The 20,114-nt window shown below is 43.5% G+C and overlaps 1 pseudogene; it reads right to left on the reverse strand.

The window, feature by feature from the left end:
* The window catches only part of LOC146614448 (uncharacterized), an 85,952-nt pseudogene extending 66,353 nt beyond the window's left edge, over positions 1–19,599 (reverse strand).
* Between the last annotated feature and the right edge of the window lie 515 nt (positions 19,600–20,114).

A 20,114-nucleotide genomic window follows, 5' to 3' on the forward strand; every position in this document is an offset into this window, starting at 1 on the left:
AGCGGATTTATCAGTTAACTTAGACCTAAACTTCTGGTCTCAGATTTGCTTAAAAACCTTTCATCTAATTAGAAATCCCAGTCTTCAATTAATTCAATACAAAATATTACATAGAGTACACTATACAGGTCATCGGATGTTCAAGATGGGCTTTACGTCTACCAACAACTGCTCACACTGCCAAACCAATTCACCAGACAATTACATCCACGCTCTTTGGTTCTGTCCACCAGTTCAGAAGTTTTGGCGCGAGATATGTGAAGACTTATCGAAGTGTCTGAAATGTAACATTCCAACTTCCCCCTTAGTGTGTTTGTTGGGCAGCTTAGATAATGTCACTTCAGAAAAGAATATAGCCCATATGGTTTTCACTGCCCTATGCATAGCCAAGAAAACAGTCCTCATGAACTGGAAAAATAAAAATAATCTTAATTCTAACCAATATAGAAATTATCTATTAGATTACATTAGTCTCGATACAGCCTCTGCCACCACATCAGATCAATTGCTCTGGGCTCCTTTGATCAGCTCCATCACCTAGTGGGGGTGGGGGGTCATAGTTTGGTCCCGCCTTCACTGTTGTGATTGGTGTGGGGGTAGGGACAGGCTTGGGGTGTCGGGGGGTTCCCCAGGAGCGTCCTCCATGGGGGGCTCAACCCGGGGTTGAGGTCATGTCCTATTAAAGGCTCTGTTGGCTCTTAGGTGACGGTTTCCTCGTGGCTGCGTGCAGCGGGGCTAGGGGAGGGTCTGTGCTGACGGATGTGGGTTACTGACCTGGTAGCCTGCCCCTGGGTGGCTCCGGGATGGCGTGAGGTTCTGGGGGTGCTCCGTCTCTGGGCTGGGGCCCTGAGTGGGACTTGGGGGCTTGGCTCCTTGTTGGTGTGTGGGTGGGTGGGTGTATGGGGGCTCAGCCCTGGCACGGGGTGCCGCCGGTGCATCGAGCCACCTGGGGGGCTCTTCAACTGGCGGGGGAGGCTGTTACATCTTTGCAGGAGGTCTCCTCTCTCCAGGAACTCACTCTGCAGGTGGGGGAGATATAAGAGAGGTGGAGGAAGATCTCAGCCTGGGCGTCTATTGTCTTGTGTAGTCTGGAAGATGAGTGGATGACGGGGTGGGTGCAGTTTTCTCTGTGGTGGAGTCGGGTGGGCTGCCCCAGGCTCTGTGGGGCCGGGCGGCTCTGCTGAATTGGGCCTCGGTCCGGATGGGCCTGGGCTCCCTTGCCCTGGTGGGTTCCAGGGCATGGGGGTGCCTACTGGGGTCAGCGGAGGACCTGGCCCCAGGGAGGGGCCACTTGCCCTTCCTTCCCTCCCCATCTCCAGCTGCCTCCCTCTTCCCACTCCACCACAATCGCATGAAGTGATTTGCAAAAACAAAACTTTTATTTACAAGAATTCCTAACTTAGATAATCAAGACAAAAACAAGATTTAATTTTGTGCACAAGCGTGGTGTCTGTGAAGTGCTGGGCTTAGGCTAAGCATGAAACTGTCAGGTCACAAAAACTGCTGAGGGTTGGAGTGGGGCAGGTGGAAACTATGGCAGACCAGGGGCACTGAAACGAAGGAGAGGATAATCAGAACGGTCCAAGGAGTTGTGAGAGTTTCCCAGTTTGATAAGCTGAAATGGCTTACATGTTCGCAGGCGGAGATAAGCTGGAGGTGGAGGCGAGGCGAGGTCTGGGCGAGTACTGAGTCCTTTACAGGTGCACAGGGAGGCAGGCAGGTGTGAATGGCAGTTTGCATGAAAAGGATTAAGCAGCAGCTGACCAGAATCCAGAAGGGTGGCTATGGCAGGGTTTGGATGATGACTCCAGGTGCCAACTAGGAGACAGGAAGAGAGAGGTAAGTAATGCACACTGAGAGATACACAGAAACATGACGCTGTGAACTAACAGAGGTTAGCAGACAATCTGGGGAAGACTCATTGTGTGCGCTGGTCATAAATACTGCCACAATAATTGCCCGCAGCTGAGGAATGGGGAGGGGCAAGTAGGGCTCCACCCAGTGGAGGAGAGCCGATGCTGTGGAAAGTTACTCAGACTCACCCAGACCATGACATGCTGCTGCGGAGCAGGCGGTCTGCTTCTCTCCACCCCAGGGAAGAGGGTAACACTACCTGGGTCTGGGTGCAGTTTCCCCCCGAGGGTACCTAGACCTGGGGTATAGAGTACGTTTGGGGAGTGTGATTGTGTGCACAGTGTCTATTTATGTCTGTCTCCACTTTGGGTGAGTGCTGAGTATTTGTATATGTGTGCATGAGGGTGGGAATGGATGTTTGTATCTGTGTGTGCCTGTATATCTGTGTCTATATGTCAGGTCGGGTATCAGACGCCACCCCTCTAGGGACATCTCCATGGTATGGAGGCCTGTCTTCCCCCACCACTCCCCTTACCAGTGGCAGTAACCTTGTGCTATATTAATGTAATAATAAAATAACATTAGAAGATTGGAATAAAAACCTTATTTCAGTCTATGTTAATTCTAACAGATGTACTCAGCTTGAGTCGGTTAAAGTAGAACATGAGCAGACGAAAAGAAGGAAAATAAAACAGAACTTTATTTCCTATTACCTGCACTATATTGGGTGACTTTGCCTCTGAAAATGAAAATGAGTGCAGTCAGGAGTTGAAGTGAGATTCCCCTCAGAGTGGGGAAAAGAATCCAAGTCAAAATAATTTCTATTGAGAGCTCCAGTAGATTTTCTTAATGTACACGCTGTGATTAGCTGATGTTTCTCAGCTGACTTGGAAATATGTCAGCGTTCCCCCCAGATGAGCTGGAGGAGGTGCTGGGGAAGAGGAGGGTGGGGGTCTGTGCTTACACTGTTGCCTCCACAACCTGAATTCAGATAAGCAACGGGAAATGCATGCATGGATGGATTGACACTGGGATTTTTGATCCATTTTATGTTTGTTGCCCGCAGCCCACAGAATGCCCTTTATGTCAGACAGGCACACTGGGCATTTAACTGCGTGACCCAATTTACATTTAATTAGAAGCACTGTATTCTGAATCTAGAAAATTATATTTTTATGCCTCAATAACATGACGAACTTTATACTGTGCCTTTGTTTAACGATCTTTTTCTTTAAACTATGCATCTTTTCTTATTTTCTTTAGAGGATGCAAATTAGAGCGATGCCCCGCTGCTCTGTTTTCAGCTTCCAAAGCATACCATTAGCCCCAACAAGCAGAAATGAGTGTAATTCTGAATCTGTGTGCTTCTCCTCTCTGCTAATCAGAGACAAAGAGGCTCACTCTTACTCTATTTATAATCCAGGATGATTTCTCAAATGGCTCATGTGCTAAGAAAGACATAATTTCACAGGAAGCAGGGGGTTTATGTTTGATCACTGTGGGTGGGGTAGAATTTGGGATGCGAGGCAAGATGGACTGGAGGGGGGGAGTGGAAGCCAGATAAGGAGTAGGAAGGGATTTTTAAAATCTTTATTTAAACACTGAAACCCCTGCCATTCAGAATTGATGGGATTGCTGACACTGCTGGCCAAGCTCTGTCTGCCATACTCCACTTCTTGATGTTGTTTTTAAAATAATAATAATATTATAATAGTTATTATTATTGTTGTTGTTGGAGTTTTTATTGATAACGTTTTTTCCCCCGTGTTGCAGTTTGATTATAATTCGGGCACTGGGTGTGTGCCAGAAGAATAGAAAAATGGAGGAAAATGGAAAACAAGAACATTCACAGCTTTCTTTTCAGCGCTGTAATTAGGCTGACACAAACTTGGGCCATGTACTCCTCTAAGTAGTGATGAATTCATTTGTTTCTACAGTGAAAACTGCAATTATTAAAGAAAAATATCATAATTATCCAATATGCATCACTAGAACAGCAGTGATACATGTCGGAGCAGAGCAGCAAAACAATAGAATAGCTGTTAAAATGCCAAGCAGATCATTTTCTTGAATTTGATGATTGGTGCATCGACCAGGTGGCCTTCGATTTAGATTTTTTCTTTTCTCCTGTGTATCTTGTATGTGGGTGGCTGTAGCTCAGGTGGCAGAGCAGGTCAGCCCCTAATCAGAAGGTCGGTGGTTCGATCCCAGGCTGCATCCTGGCTGCATGCCAAATATCCTTGGGCAAGATACTAACCCCATGTTTGCCTACTGGTGGTGGTCAGAGGGCCCGGTGGCGCCAGTGTCCGGCAGCCTCGCCTCTGTCAGTGCGCCCCAGGGCAGCTGTGGCTACAATGTAGCTTGCTATCACCAGTGTGTGAATGGGTGAATGACTGAATGTAGTGTAAAGCGCTTTGGGGTCCTATGGACTAGAAAAGCGCTATACAAATGCAGGCCATTTACCATCTTCTTGTTTTACACTGAACAATTTCTCTGACTCTTTTTAAAACCCCATTCTAACAAGATGACAAGACGCCAGCGCTGATCCAGTGTTTTGGAAAACTATCAACCAGTATCAAACTAGAAATTGCAAATAAATGTGATAAATAATGTGGAAAACATTGGGAACACTAGTGATTTAGATGCATACTTTATTGATCCCATAAGGGATTTTTAAAAATTAATTAACCCCTGCAACATACCAACTAATAGTCTTTAAATGCAAAAGTGACGAGCAACTGCACTTCAGTTACAGTACAGTAAAAACATTAATATTTCCACTGGAAATATAATGAGTTACTTTCTTATTAACCAGCAGGCCATGTTTTGTTTCTACACTTAATAATCGTCTTACTTTGGTCATTTTTACTGTCTTATTATATCTTAGCAATTACTTTGAGTACAATTTTATCATGACTATAAAAATAAATAAAGTTTTTGTAAATCAAAATGATCCTCTCCCAGAGTCGCAGCTCGAGACACATTTTCAGAGTCTCGAGTGGGTGAAAGATAACAGGACCAAGCTGAATGTTGTGAGTCTCCGGTAGGAGTGTGTGATAATTCACAGATTCAGCTTCATGATCTTAGTTATAAGTTAACAAACAGTAACATCAATTTAGACAGTGTGTAAAAAGCAACGCGTAGCTGGTATTTTTAACATCTAATTATTTACTTCTTTAGCATTTTTGCTCAGTTTCTGCCAAGAGTTCTCGCCCTCAGTGCTTCTGTTTGTTTCACACACGCATCACAAGTTGCTCACTAAAAGCACTTTCAGTGCTTTGTGGAGATATTCTTTGTATATAACAGTGTCTCTAGTCTAGACCTCCGATCACTTAATATCTTACAAAGAAACTTATGCAAGACCTGTAATGACAAAAGAGCTGCAGTACAGTATAGCAGGTGCAATGTCTATACAAAAGTAGACCAAAAAAGCAGGACACATGGAGGAGGACAAGCTTTTGCCACTTAATTTCTGTATCATTGTAGTTCATTGTTGATCGACAGTCTTAACATAAAATAAGATTAAAATAAATAAACAAACCGTTTTTTCCATAAACAAGGACAGAAAATAATCCATAGTATTATGAATGTTATGACCTATTATAAAAGAAGAAACTTATATTGATGGAAAAAATAAAATTTCCCTTTCGCCCCTCTATCAGAGGCCTGAGTTTCCTGTGCAGTATCTTTGCTCTTCCTAGGACTCAGCCGTTGTTCCTGGGATCTGCTGGAGCCACTCGCCCAGCTTGGGGGTCACTGCACCGATTGCTTCGATTACCACTGGGACCACTGTTACCTTCGCCCTCCACATCTTCTCGAGTTCTGCTCTGAGCCCTTGGTAGGAAAAAAAACTTGTAGAGACTTACCATCGTGATCACGCTAATGCTAGCTCGGTGTCTCACAGGCTAACCACTCACCTTTCATCCAGAGAGTTGCTGCAATTCCGACACCGGTGTGTGTTGGGTTTTTGTTAAACAGAGCAACGGTGAGCAACATGTTCTTAGCCGCTCTAAAGCTAATTTTTGTCAGTTCACTGTGAGTTTAAAGTAACCTAGGGGGTCATTTTTAGTGCATTTCTCTCTCACGAATAGAACTCACATGTATATTTTGTTGCTTATTTGCAGACAGTTCTGAATTTGTTATGGTGTATTGTATTTTGAATGTCAATGGTTACTTACCATAAGTATTGTTTAATTAATGTTTACATGAATAGAGAATTGAATGTTGTACAACAGAACTGTGAGATTTGATAAGATTCAAGATGTTGATGCAATGAATATGAGGTGATGCAATATTTTGATTTTGCATTTTAACCTTAAATAATGCATCTGAAACAGACTGATTAGAATGTACATTTTATGACCTGGATTATAGGTCAGGTTTGTTGGAGAGGACAGAAAAGTCCAAGGACCAGGACGATATTCTGGTTGTGATAGATGGCGAGCCAACCACTTTGAGGACGATCTACCCCAAAGAAGATACACACCACACACTCATACATTCCAGTTACACTCACAAGGACCTTTGAAGTTGGCTATCACCAGCTTAACTCTAAATTCTTAAAGGGCCCCAACGAGTACTTTTATTTTGTTTGAGTGTGCACACTATTTATTTTATTTTATACTTTATCTGTACTAATTGGACAAATACCTGTTATACCTTGTAACAATACAAGAGTGGCTACTCAAAAGTTAACATTGTGTCCAGGTCATTATTGCTGCTCAATACTTTGGCTCCACACGAATTTGGTGTCTTCTGATTCTGGCCAGGGTCTTATTACGAGCCCAAGTAATTATTGTGCTGTAATTCACCTTTATACCTTAAAGTTGGTTACATATACACTCGTGGTGTGGATCAGTGAATCAATGTCTCGTTCACTCTACAGCTTGATGTCATCCATGTACCAGCCAACCAGTGCACCAATCCATAGTCGATATCTGTGGTCAGTCATATATACTGCATATACACCTTCTAATTACTAATCCTCTCCACTTTCTCATTCAGTAACTGTCTGCCATCAATGCTCCACTAATTATACATGTACTTTACTTAGTGTCTGGGTTCTAATATAGCTAACTCACTGTAACTTCCTGACTATCCCACTTTTTGTCTTTGCCAGCCTCTTCCTTTAAATACTTTGCTCATTCCAAGTCTTGTTGTCCTCTAGACAGAGGATACGCCAATCACCGTCTCAGCACTACACCTGTACTTTCCCAATCATCTGGTACATTTAACTCGTCTACCATCCAGAGCCTTTCAAGTTTTCTTCCTTCTTCAGCTTCCACCGTGTAATCCTTGCTTCTGTCTTCACTGGCTTCCTCTTCTTGATTTCAATAGTCATGCTGCACACTGCAATTCTATGCTGTCTATCTACATTCTCCCCTGACACCACCTTGCAGTCTCCTATCTCTTTCAGATTGTACCTTCTGTCCTCCTGTTCTATTCCTCTCTCTTCATAAGGTATCTGCTCACTACAGGCCTTTCCACTACCTTCTTTCTTGCGTTTCTTTCCTTTACGCTATACCTTTCCCACACCTCATCATCTCTGTTCCCTTCAGCTACAAGTTCCCTGAAGTATTCTTCAAACACCAATCTCTCTCCCCAGGGACACTCTCTATAACTTCATCTAACTAAGTCCAGAATTCCTCTCTCTCGTCTAACTACGATCCAACTTGTGGGGCATATGCACTGACATATGACATTTAACGTCACACCTTCAGTTTCAGCTTCAGCTTATGATCCTGTTTGACACTCTCTTCACTTCCATAACTCTTCACATACTCTTCCTCTAAGATTACCCCTATTCCATTTGTCTTCCCATCTACTCCATGGTAAAACAGCTTGAATCCACCTCTAATGCTCCTGGCTTTGGTTCCCACCTGGTCTCCACCACACATAATACATCTAGCTTCATTTTGCAGATGATGTCAGCCAGTTCTCTCTCTTTACCAATCACAGTCCCTACATTTTAAGGCTCCACACTCCTGCCTTTCCTTCTCTCTTGCTGCCTTTCAACACACATTTCCCCTTTACAATTTCTACTGGCACCCTGTTTGCCAACAGCAGCAGAGCCAGTCATTGTTACCCAGGTATGGAAACGTCATTCTTTATGACTGTGGCTACTTATTAAACATAAATGAGTTATTTTACTTCATGCACAAATTATAATGGTGCATTTTTTTAATAGGACAGTCGGTATGTGTGAAGTTGTTGATCAAAGAACTGTCAATGACATCATGCTTGCTTTAACATTGTTTTTCTTTCCATACTTCAGATTTTTCAATATGCACACAGGCAGCTTGGTGCTACCACTATCTGTGGATTGTTAGAGGTCAATCAATGATAAAAGCAGTGCAGGATGGTGGTGTTGTGCACCCCACAACCCTGAATTGGACAAGGGGAAGAACTTGATTAATCCATCATCTTCTTACAGTTACTTAGGTAACTCAGGTTACTCAGGTGATTGTTGTGCTTTTCCCTCTTTTCTTTGTATGATTGCAGGGCCTTTACCTGTCAATAAAGCATCTTGTTTCAATTAATGTTGTAATTGACCCCCGATTGACCCCTGAAACCTTCAACTAGAAGTCCACCAATACTGCATCAAAACTTCTCGCAATTCTTCGTTATTTCTTCTTTTCAAGCATCTTGTTTCAATTAATGTTGTAATTGACCCCCGATTGACCCCTGAAACCTTCAACTAGAAGTCCACCAATACTGCATCAAAACTTCTCGCAATTCTTCGTTATTTCTTCTTTTCAAGAAGTCATGTTGAGCTTTAAAGCATTCCTGATTTCAAAGAAGTGAATTGAAACAATGCCATCCCTCAGAACAAAAGAGTTCAGATAAATCTTCTGCCTGATGTTGTTCAATTATTTCTCACTTTCATCACCAAAGCCAGCACACAATGTTCATCCCTAACTGCTTATCTTAAACTAAAGATAATCAGAGGGTTAAGGTTGTTGCTGTTTCCCCTTTGTCTGTATTGCCATACTGCGATTAAGGCATGTATAAAACACTTTTTGTTTGTTGTTATTATCAGTAACAACCTGTCACAGATTATTAGACAGAGGACTCACTCGCAGGACTCTGACGTTTAGTGAAAAGGTGAGGGATTTATTTACAATGTGGCACCAAGTGAGGATATATACATATATACAGTGAGGCAGATAACACGGGGCTCCAGGGGGTAAAGGGGGTTCCGAAGGGGAGGGAAGGTCCAAGGCAGGTGCACACACACTCCTCTTCAACTCAATCCACAACTCACTCAGACCGTCCAATCCAGAATGCTCATGCTCACTCACACACATCCACAGGAATCCAGACGGCAGGGAATCTAGAAGGCCTGTGCACAGAGAGAAAACAACATTAGGAGGAAGCTCTAGGAAATTACAAGGAATACTCAAAAGGCTAGGCTACACTGATGCTAGGTAGTATAACAATCCAGCAAGGAAGCAGCCTCTCTTACCACTTAAGTAGTCTGCCACCATCAGTGTAAATGAGCCACAGGTGTGTGCTGAGGGCAGGTTCAGAGGTGGGGAATCAAGGTCCATTTCCACCCTGGTGGGAGGGGCGAAGACAAAAATATACACCACAACCTCTCCAGATCTTAAGAACCATGACACAACCTGTGCTTGTGCTATCAGTCTGTCTGTTAATGAGTTGCATATTTTTTTGTCTATTGAATTATGGAACCTGAGGTAAGGAAAAAAAATAATGCAGAACTTTTTTTTAAACACTTTATTTGTAGTTTTCCAATTATCATACAGAACATTTGTATTATTTTACAGATAGCCACAAAACAACAATCCCCACAAATCATAAAGACGGGGGAAACAGAAGTCACTATACCAGAGAAACAACCAAAAATTGCCACCAAGGGGGAAGGCGAGATGTTATAGGCATGGGCTTTAGAGATGACTTCAATAAATGATGACCAGAAAGGAGCAATTTTCAGACAGAACCAAAACATATGAAGGGAAGTAGCAGGAGTCTGTTTACTTCTATTACACGATGGGTCTATGTTTGGAAATATTTTTGCTAGTTTAGCTTTTGAGAAATGTAACCTGTGTAACACTTTGAATTGTATTAAGGAGTGTCTTGAACTCTACCCAGCCAGTCATTGTTAATAATAATAATGTATACTTTATTGATCCCCGTGGGGAAATTCATTCACACCTAGTGACAATTTGGATTATCCAATTAACCTATCCCCACAAGCTGCATGTCTTTGGACGGTATTCAGATATGCTTCCAAATTCCTGTAAGACTCTGAGGATTTCAGGGGTAGATGTGATTGGATTTGATACATATAACAACAAATCGTCCGCATACAGTGAGACAGTGTGAGTTATGCCACCACGTGAGATACCTTGTATACTATTATTGTTTCTAGGAGCTATTGCAAGTGGCTCTATAGCTAAAAGAAAAAGCAATGGACTCACTGGATCCCCCTGCTTGGTCCCTCTGTGAAGAGGAAAGGGCTCTGATGAGATACCATTGGTATAGACTGAAGCAGTCGGATTAGTGTAAATGAGCTTGATACAATGAATAAAGTTGGGACCAAAACCAAACCTACAAAGTGTGTGAAAAAGATAATCCCACTCAATCTGATCGAACGCCTTTTCGGCATCAAGAACCTTTCCATTCCAACTTATAATTTTTACGTCATAATTATCTGGGACAAGATCCAATTTACTCTGTGTCAGAACTATGCAATTCAAAAATATAGACGTTTGCCCGATTTAAATGATAAAAAAGCAGAGTAGGTGCACACAGTGAATACAGAACAAATACCAAACCAAAACAACATCCATCCATTCGCTTCCGCTTATCCTTTTCAGGGTCGCGGGGGGTGCTGGAGCCTATCCGAGCTGTCATAGGGCGAGAGGCGGGGTACACCCTGGACAGGTCGCCAGTCTGTCGCAGGGCTAACACACAGGGACAGACAACCATTCACACTCACATTCACACCTAGTGACAATTTGGATTAACCAATTAACCTATCCCCACAACAACATATAACACATAAACCCTTAAGAAGGCTATCTCCCCCCACCACCACTTCCCCTGCCAGTGGCGGACTCCCTCAGACATCAGTGCGTTGGTGGTTCTTTGTGTCTGGGGATGGGCGTCCGGGTACACACCGGCTCACTCCTTGGCGGCCGCTTATCGGGGCTTGGAGCCTGGGGCTCGCTCGGGCCACTTCGGAGGTGGGGTGCCCCCGGCCTCTCGGCCTGGGGCTCGGTCACTCAGGCGCAGCTGGCTGCCGGCGGAGCTCACGGGCGCGTCACTGCAACCCCCCCTGGCTTCTGCTCCGCGGCTGCTGAGTGAGCCCTCATCTGGGACTCTCCTCAGCTCTTTCTGGGACAGTGGCGCGGCTGCCCCTCTGTTGGTCTTCCTTGGTCTCTTGTGTTCTGGGGGCCTCTGGATGTCTGGAGTTTTGATCTCCTCCATACCTGCTTCATGCCCTGGAGGACGGGGCTGTGGCCCCCCCACACCCTCTAGCAGATCGTTACATGAAGGAACCTTTTAAAAAAACAAGCGTGTCCATGCTCACAGGTGTACACACGGGTGATCACACCCACAAACTACACCCTTTTTGGCTCCTACCTCAAAGCACACTGTGTTCTGTTGATCTTATGTGCTGCACAATAATGTTTAATATTTAGTATTTACTGTCATATTCCCATATATCATTGTGATGTTGTTTATTCTATTACTCTTGTTCTCTTCTGCTTGTTTTCTTTTTTCTTTCTCAGCAGGTGACCCAGGTGATTGATATATGCATTTTTTTTTCTCTGCCCGTTCTGTTGGTTTTTGTCTTTTGCCCTTCTCCCCCGTCCCTCTTCTCAGCTGTTTCTCTTTCCCTCTTTCTTTCTCCCCTTCTTTCCCCCAGTCAAGTCTGTCCCATATTCATTAAGTGAAAATAAAATAAACAATAAAAGGTGAATCAAATGGACCATTACGGCAAGGCTGGGATGGTCAATTTGGTAAAGTAAATCCGTTGGGCATCTTTCTTTGCCTTTAGACAATAATTCTGACGGCAAAAGAGCCAAACGGGACAGGCAAAAAAACAAAACAAAAAAAAAAAAAAACACATTCATAAGACATAACATAAACATATTAAGGCAAAGCAGGACAAGCAAAGCAGTGTCGTGCAATAATGCAAACTTTGGTATCGATCTGATTCCAAGCAAACACAGGGCCAGTAATCCTGATACCAATACTGATATCAACTTTTAATTTAGCAAATTTTGAACAAATTTTAATGGTTCTAATTTTCACAATAATAAGTTAACACAACAAAACAGACCTTTCAGCTTTCCACGTGTTTTGAAACTGGGTTTTTTTTTAGCCCTGGACTGTAAACATGCCTGTCTCTAAAGCATTTCAAGTCAGCTTCTGTTTAAAAGTGCTGTAGGTTACAAATAAAATAGCCAGGTTTTCCAGCAAAAAAAAAAAAAGAAAAAAAAAAAGAAGGCTATCTCCCCCCAAAAACTTCAAAATTCTGCCGTGACAACAGAATAGCCATATCTAGTGATGACACCTTCTCTGAAGTCATTTTCAATGTAATTAACCCGATCGTTACCATTACCTCAGTCACCAATCTCTGCAGCGTGTGAAGCGGGGCGTTCGTTATCAACAGTGATATTATTATTAATGTGGGTCAACGCCTCTGCAGAGTCATTAAACCTCACGCGTTTCCTGTTGTGTGTGAATTGCAGAGTGGCTGGGTAGAAGAGACCGAACTTGACCTTTGCAGTGTGGAGCTTTTCTTTTGGACTCGGAGAAGGCTGCGCGTCGTTTGTTGACTTCTGGGCTGTAGTCAGGAAATATGTGGAATCTCGATCCGTTGAATAGGAGCGGGCCCTTCTGTTTGGCGAGGCGTAGGATCAGCTCTCTGGTTTGGAAGTGGTGGAGTCTGACAATGAATGTACGTGATCTGTTGTTGCCATCTGCTGGTTTAGGAGCTAAACTCCTGTGGGCTCTATCCACCGATGGCGGCCTCTCGAAGTTGCTCACCCCAAGCACATCAAAAAGTAGTTTGGTGATGGATTGCATTGGCCGTGGACCCTCTGCATTCTCTGGTATCCCCATAATGCGTAGCGCTAGCGAGGATTGGGAGGTCTCCATGCTGCTAAGTTGCCAACCGTCCCCTAAACTTAAACTCCCGGAGAGCAGCCATTTCACTTTTCTACCTTTAAAACCCGGAGAACAGCCAAATGGCTGGTAGGCTTTTAGCTAAGCTTTAGCTTCAGCCAAGTGGAAGCTAAATTGGCTAGTCATTCATATGTATATTAGGTTGTTAACTGGGAATTCTGGAGGGAGGGGATTGGGGGTGTGTGATTGAGGGGGTGGGGGAGCTGCTAAAAGCTGTGAACTTCCTTTTGTGTTTCATCTTGATGCATTCTCAATCATCCAGGGAAATAAATCTCCAAAAGTCACCAACTTGGAGTGTTTCAGTTTGCCATCTTAGGGAGAAATCAACACACATGGGTGTATGTCCTTTGTTGCTGAGATTTATTGATAAAAACAGTACAAAAAACCAACCATTTGTACACATATTTACAAATGGCCTGCTGAGTGGTGCACGGAGCATGTTCATTGGTTCATGGACCTCCCTGAACTAATGGCATTTATTGCAATTGTCATCTTGCGGGGGGTTAACAGGGTTCCATCTCTAAATGACTGCTGGTCAGCAAACCTGGGAAACCCACAGATAATTGGAACTATGGCACGAAACCGCTTCCAAGACATCACGCTAAAGCGTAGGTGTTGCATGATGTCTTGGAAGCGGTTTCGTGCCATAGTTCCAATTATCTGTGGGTTTCCCACCCAGCTCTATCTGTCCATGAAGCCAGATAACACACACCAATGAGTTAAACTGCAGGGATGTCTTAAAGACATAAAGACCTGGATGGCCGCTAACTTTCTGCTTCTTAATTCAGATCAAACTGAGGTTATTGTACTCGGCCCTGAAAATCTTAGAAATATGGTATCTAAGCAGATTCTTACTCTGGATGGCATTACCTTGGCCTCCAGTAACACTGTGAGGAACCTTGGAGTAATTTTTGACCAGGACATGTCCTTCAACGCACATATTAAACACATATGTTTAATATGTGTGTTTAATATGTAAGACTGCTTTCTTCCATTTGTGCAACATCTGTAAAATTAGAAATATCCTGTCTCAGAGTGATGCTGAAAAACTAGTTCATGCATTTATTACTTCCAGGCTGGATTATTAACCTCTGTCTCTCTTCCACAGTCTTTTATCTTGATCGCAGCAGATGGCCCCGCCCCTCCCTGAGCCTAGTTCTGCTGGAGGTTTCTTCCTGTTAAAAGGGAGTTTTTCCTTCCCACTGTCGCCAAAGTGCTTGCTCATAGGGGGTCATATGATTGTTGGGTTTTCTCTGTATGTATTATTGTAGGGTCTACCTTACAATATAAAGCACCTTGAGGTGACTGTTGTTGTGATTTGGTGCTGTATAAATAAAACTGAATTGAATTCTCTGATAATAAAACAGGAAACAAATATGCGAAAACTAAACAGGGACAACATGTCCATAGTTCAAATCAAGAGGGTGAGAAAGTTGTGTTTTTAATGAAAGAGAAAAGTCTTATACACTGCTTAGTGAAATCAGCTCTGGAAAGGCAAATCTCTGCTTTGTAGACATTTGGTCTATAAACTGTAAGTTTAAAGTCTTTTTGAACTTTTGAACAGCAGCAGCGTAACTACTAAGTAAAACTTCCAACAACCAATCAGCTTTACCACTTACCACAACTTAATCGCCCAACTTGTGCCAGTTGAGATGAGGTTTTGGTGTTGATGAGCAATGTCCTTGTTCCATTAAATATAAGGTTCTGTCTGTTTGCCATATAGCTCAGTTTTGCCTTATCTGTCCACACAACATTGTCACAGAAGTGCTAAAGAACATCTAAGTTGTTCTTTGCAAACTTCAGACCTGCTATAATGTTTTTATAAATGACACACGAGCAAAGATTTTTAGCAAGTTGCAAAAATTTCTTTTTCACCTCTATCAGGATTGCAAGTTATGCTCTTGGTGTGATCTTTGCAGAACGCCCACTCCTGGGGAGAGTAGCAGGAGTCCTGAATTTCCTCCATTTGTGTAATGGACGACAAATGAACACCCAGGACTTTAGAAACACTTTTGTAGCCTTTTAAAGCCCCTGCCCATCTCTATAATACTTTTCTGAAGTTCAGTCACAGTTGTGATTCACTCATAGACTTTTTCTTTTTATGGCTTGTTGTTTGTGCTCTCCCTATGCTCATCTTCTCCGTCTTCTTTATCCTTTCATTTATAACCGGTCACAGCACATGGTTGCCTTGCCCTCCCACTGTCCCTCTCTAATATTGTAAAGCTTTGAAACACATGTTGTTGTGTAACTGTCAGTAACCAGGCTTTGTTAACCTCACACCCCACTTCCAGTCTCATGTTAATTACACCAAGGAGCTTTTTGACAAGTCACCAACAGGTTCAGTCATTTTTCTAGCTGAAATCTAAAACGGATTGATCTTGAAAACTGCTCATCAATTGAAAACAAAAGAAGAATTCCTGATCTTAATCCCTGTCAATAAAAGCACAAAATAAAAAGTGAAGCATAAACAAAAACCTGACATACATTTACATTAGCGACACATAACATAGATCAATCTGGAGGACATAAGATAAAGGCGAGATGAGGAGCTGCATCTCATCACAAGTGCACAAGTGCAATATGTTATGTGCAAGTGAGGATGGATGACTGGTGTAGTTCTTCAATTGCAATGCTCCTCAAACCAGTGAGAACCTCCATGCCTTCAATCAGGACACCGATGTTCTCTGGGTCATCTCCAGGCTCCGCACCCTCCTGATGTATGACATACACTCCCATCACAGTTTGTTCCATGGCTTCAGTGTTGGCCTCAGTGTTCTGTGACGTAAAATATAATAATACATTTGTTTGAGTCTAGATATGAAAAAAAAAAAAGGAATTCAACAAAACAAGGACCAATTGCAATATCTTTTATTCACACGTGGTGTCACATTTTACCATTTCATATATCGAAATTACCCATAACTCCTGGAGCAAATTACATAACACAGAACAACTTGTGAATGTAACTGACCGTATATTCCTTCACAAGTTTCTCATGGTCTTCATTCAGGTAGACACACAAGGACTTCAGGATGCATGCTCGTCTTGCATGTATTGTGTCATCCTAAGAAAAAAGGGAATCCATAATGACAATATTTAGCTTTTAGGCAGCAGTTTGAAAAAGGAATAGTATTTAGTATTTAGTATTTATTTATTTATTGTCATTGTCAAGAACAATGAAATTGCGTTTGGGGCTTCCATACAACCCAAAAAAAAGAAGAAAATAATAAATACCCCTTAAAACCCAAGTGTACATATTTAACCCAGTGTGACTCCAATGCAATAAGACAATCCTTAGCAATAATGTTCGTAGAAATTCAGACAAAGACCTGAGAAACATGACAAAATACAACAATGCAACCCATTCAATATTATTGTACTGTGAGATATGATATCAGATATGATAGTTATCTATTTAAGAAAGAGGGGGGGGGGCAGGAGGGGGAAGAGAATAAAGATATGATGCACCAATGCAGACCAGTTCATTGCTATTAAGAAGTTGGATATGGTTATTGTCCGTGAGAGGGGGGCAGAGAGTTCAGGAGCCTCACAGCCTGTGGATACAGGCTGTTGGCCAGTCTGGATGTTCTGGCCTGTATAGACCTGTACCTTCTCCCTGAGGGCAGCAGATGGAAAAGGTGGCGCGCAGGGTGATGTTGGTCCCGCAGGATACTGTGCACCCTCCTCAGACAGCGAGTGGGGAAGATGTTACTGATCTCTGGCAGACTTGTTCCAATAATTCTGCCAGCTTCTTTCACCACCCGCTGGAGTGCTTGCTGATCGGCCTTGGTGCAGCTGGGGAACCACACTAGAAATCCATATGTCAGAACGCTGCTGATGGCACAATAGTAGAAGTTCAACATCAGAGATCTGGGAATGTGTGCGCTCCGCAGTCTCCTCAGGTAGTAGAGGCGCTGTTGGGCCTTCCGTACAACTGAGGTGATATGGTTGCCCCAGGACAGGTCCTCGGTCACAGTTACCCCCAAGAATTTAAAACTGCTCACCCTCTCCACCGCCTCACTGCCAATGAAGAGAGGCAGATGGTTGTTATGACCCCTCTTCCGGAAATCTACAATGATCTCCTTGGTCTTTTTGGTGTTTAAGACCAAGTTATTGTCGTGGCACCATGACTCTAGTTGTTGCACCTCTGTCCTATAGTTTGTCTCATCATTGTTGGATATAAGTCCGGGCACTGTAGTGTCATCTGCAAACTTAACAATGAGATTGGACGCGCAGGAGGAAATACAGTCATGGGTGAAGAGAGTGTATAGCAGAGGGCTCAGAACACACCCCTGAGGGGCACCGGTGTTGACCACAAGGGTGGAAGAGGTGTTCTTACCCACTCTGACACTCTGTCTACGGTTAGTGAGGAAGTCCACAATCCAGTTGCACAGAGAAGAGTTAAGTCCCAGTTGGTGGAGTTTGGGACGGAGTTTGTATGGCCGGATGGTATTAAAAGCCGAGCTGTAGTCTACAAAGAGGAGCCGTGCATAGGTGTTCCTGTGTTCCAAGTGCTTCAGTAATGTGTGCAGCACTGTGGCGATCGCATCCTCGGTTGACCGGTTCTCCCTGTATGCAAACTGGTGCGAGTCCAGGGATGGTGGAAAAGCAGCTCTGATGTGTTTAATGACCAGTCTCTCCAGGCATTTGGCGGGAATGGGGGTGAGTGCCACAGGTCTGAAATCGTTCAGACATGTGACATTTGACTGTTTTGGGATGGGAACGATGGTTGCTGCTTTGAAACAGGATGGTACCAGTGAACAGGACAACGAGGTGTTATATATAGAGGTGAAGACGTCCGCCAGGTCCGCAGCACAGTCTTTTAGCACCCGGCCCAGCACTCCATCCGGCCCGGCCGCCTTCCTGGTGTTAATGCTCCGGAACACACGCCTCAGCTCATGAGTGCTCAGGACCGGAGCAGGGTCGGTTGAGGGGAGAGGGGACAGGACAGGGTCGGTGTTCTCCCTGTCAAAACGGGCATAAAAGAGATTTAGATCCTCAGCCAGAGTAGAACTGTCGGCTGAGGGTGATGGTGTTCTTCTTTTGTAGTCCGTGATAGCCCTGATGCCCTCCCAGACCTGCCTTGGGTTTGTGTTGTTCTCAAACCTGGCCTCGATACGCCTCCTGTGCTGCTGCTTGGCAGTCTTGATGCCTCTTCTCAGGTTGGCCCTGGCAGCACTGTATGCCTCCTGGTCCCCGGATTTGAAAGCGTTGTTCCTTGTTCGAATAAGTTGTTGAACTCCGTGTGTCATCCAGGGTGGATTATTAGGGAACACACGGAATCGTTTCCAAGTTGTTACATTGTCCACACAGAAACAGATGTAGTTACTTAGTTTGGAAGAGTCCAAAAGGCCACATGGTAAATAGACTGGTTCTGATATAGCGTTTTTCTACTCTGAGCACTCAAAGCTGCCTTTATACAACAATTCATTCACCTAATCACTTTTTCGAAACTGTTTAAATAGCCTGTATTTATATAGCACTTTACTGGTCCCTAAGGACCCCAAAGCACTTTACATATCCAGTCATCCACCCATTCACACACTGGTGATGGCAGCTACATTGTAGCCACAGCCACCCTGGGGCGCACTGACAGAGGCGAGGCTGCCTGACACTGGTGTCACCGGGTTTAGTGCTTACTGTCTAACATTCATACACATTCACACTCCGATGAATGCATCGGTGAGCAACTTGGGGTTAGTATCTTGCTCAAGGATATTTGGCATGCAGCCTGGAGGAGCTTGGGACCAAACCGCCAAGCTTCTGGTTAGTAGCTGACCTGCTCTACCACCTGAGCTACAGCCACCTCGAAACATCTGTCCAAACCAAATCAGACACAAAATGAGGCAACTAAACACTAATGTTTTTTTGTTTTTGTTTTTGTTTTTTTTGTTTTTTTGGGGGGGGGGTCTTTTTGATCAAAATTAACCATACAATTTTATCAATTACTTATTAATGTAAGACTGATGCTTATATAATTTGTATAAAATATGAAAACCTCTTAGCACTTTTGCCTACCATATGTATAGATATCTTTGCTCATAAAATTGCCAGATTATGGGCATAAAAAGTTCTTAAGCACAGATCTAACCCACCTTGGAGATGGCCACGATGATGTGTCTCATTTTTCTGCCAGCCACCCCACCTTTGCCTCGAAAGAGCTCCATCATGCGTGGAGTGTACAAGTCTAGCTCATAAAAGAATCTAGATACTGTCGATATGCGCAGGAATTCCTTGTCAATCTGAAAAACATGAACAATGCACTTACAATATGCACCAGAGGAAGGACATACCAGGAATTATTAGCTGTTTTATCACTATGTTATGTCAATATTAGTGAAGCAAGAAATAACTGGTCAACCATAAACACACTCTAAAAGTTTGACATATAGGACATGCACCTCTTTCTCGGTGAACAGAGCTGGCCATCTGCTTTTAAAATCTGCAATAAAGGGCTGTCCTTGAATAACTTCTTGCCTTCTGTACGAAAAAGTCTTCTGCATTTTCATTGTCACTATATTGTCATTGTTTCTCTTCTGAACCTCTGAAAGCAGTGCAATTCTCTCTTTTTCCAGGCTGTCAGTGGTTTCTCCTTTTGGATACTGCGGACAGTAATTGACTTCTGCTCTTCTAGGCTTTTTCACATTCAATGCTGCCTGACTTTTGTCTTGGGCCTTGTTCTTTAGTGAATTTACCAACACCTTCGTGATGTATTTCTGGGGAGAGAAATTAAATAAAACAAAGTTATTACTCTGACAAATTTGTGTTAATATCTACATACTGTGAAATGTGAAGACTGTTACGGTGCGTACACACCGAACGCGATAGATGCGACCAGAGCTTCAGGTTTACATGTAAAGTCAATGGAGGAGCACGATGAAGCGCGACTGGGGGTCCAGCTAAACTTCGGAAGCAGAGTTGCATTGAGAAAACGCTTTTCTGCCTAATTCACACGACTGACGCCTTTGAAGCGCGAAGTAAAATACGCGCTGCAGTTTGTGTGGTGCATTTTGTGCATTCGCGCTTATCACGTCTACCGCTCGAGCTGGTAAAATCTGCGGGACAGCAGCTCCTCAAACTCGGGACAGAAGGTGGTACAG

The sequence above is a fragment of the Diplotaxodon limnothrissa genome, linkage group LG17 (genome assembly GCF_057381915.1).
Source record: "Diplotaxodon limnothrissa isolate DT_005_m linkage group LG17, D_limnothrissa_male_GT1.1, whole genome shotgun sequence".
Classification (NCBI taxonomy): Eukaryota; Metazoa; Chordata; class Actinopteri; order Cichliformes; family Cichlidae; genus Diplotaxodon; species Diplotaxodon limnothrissa.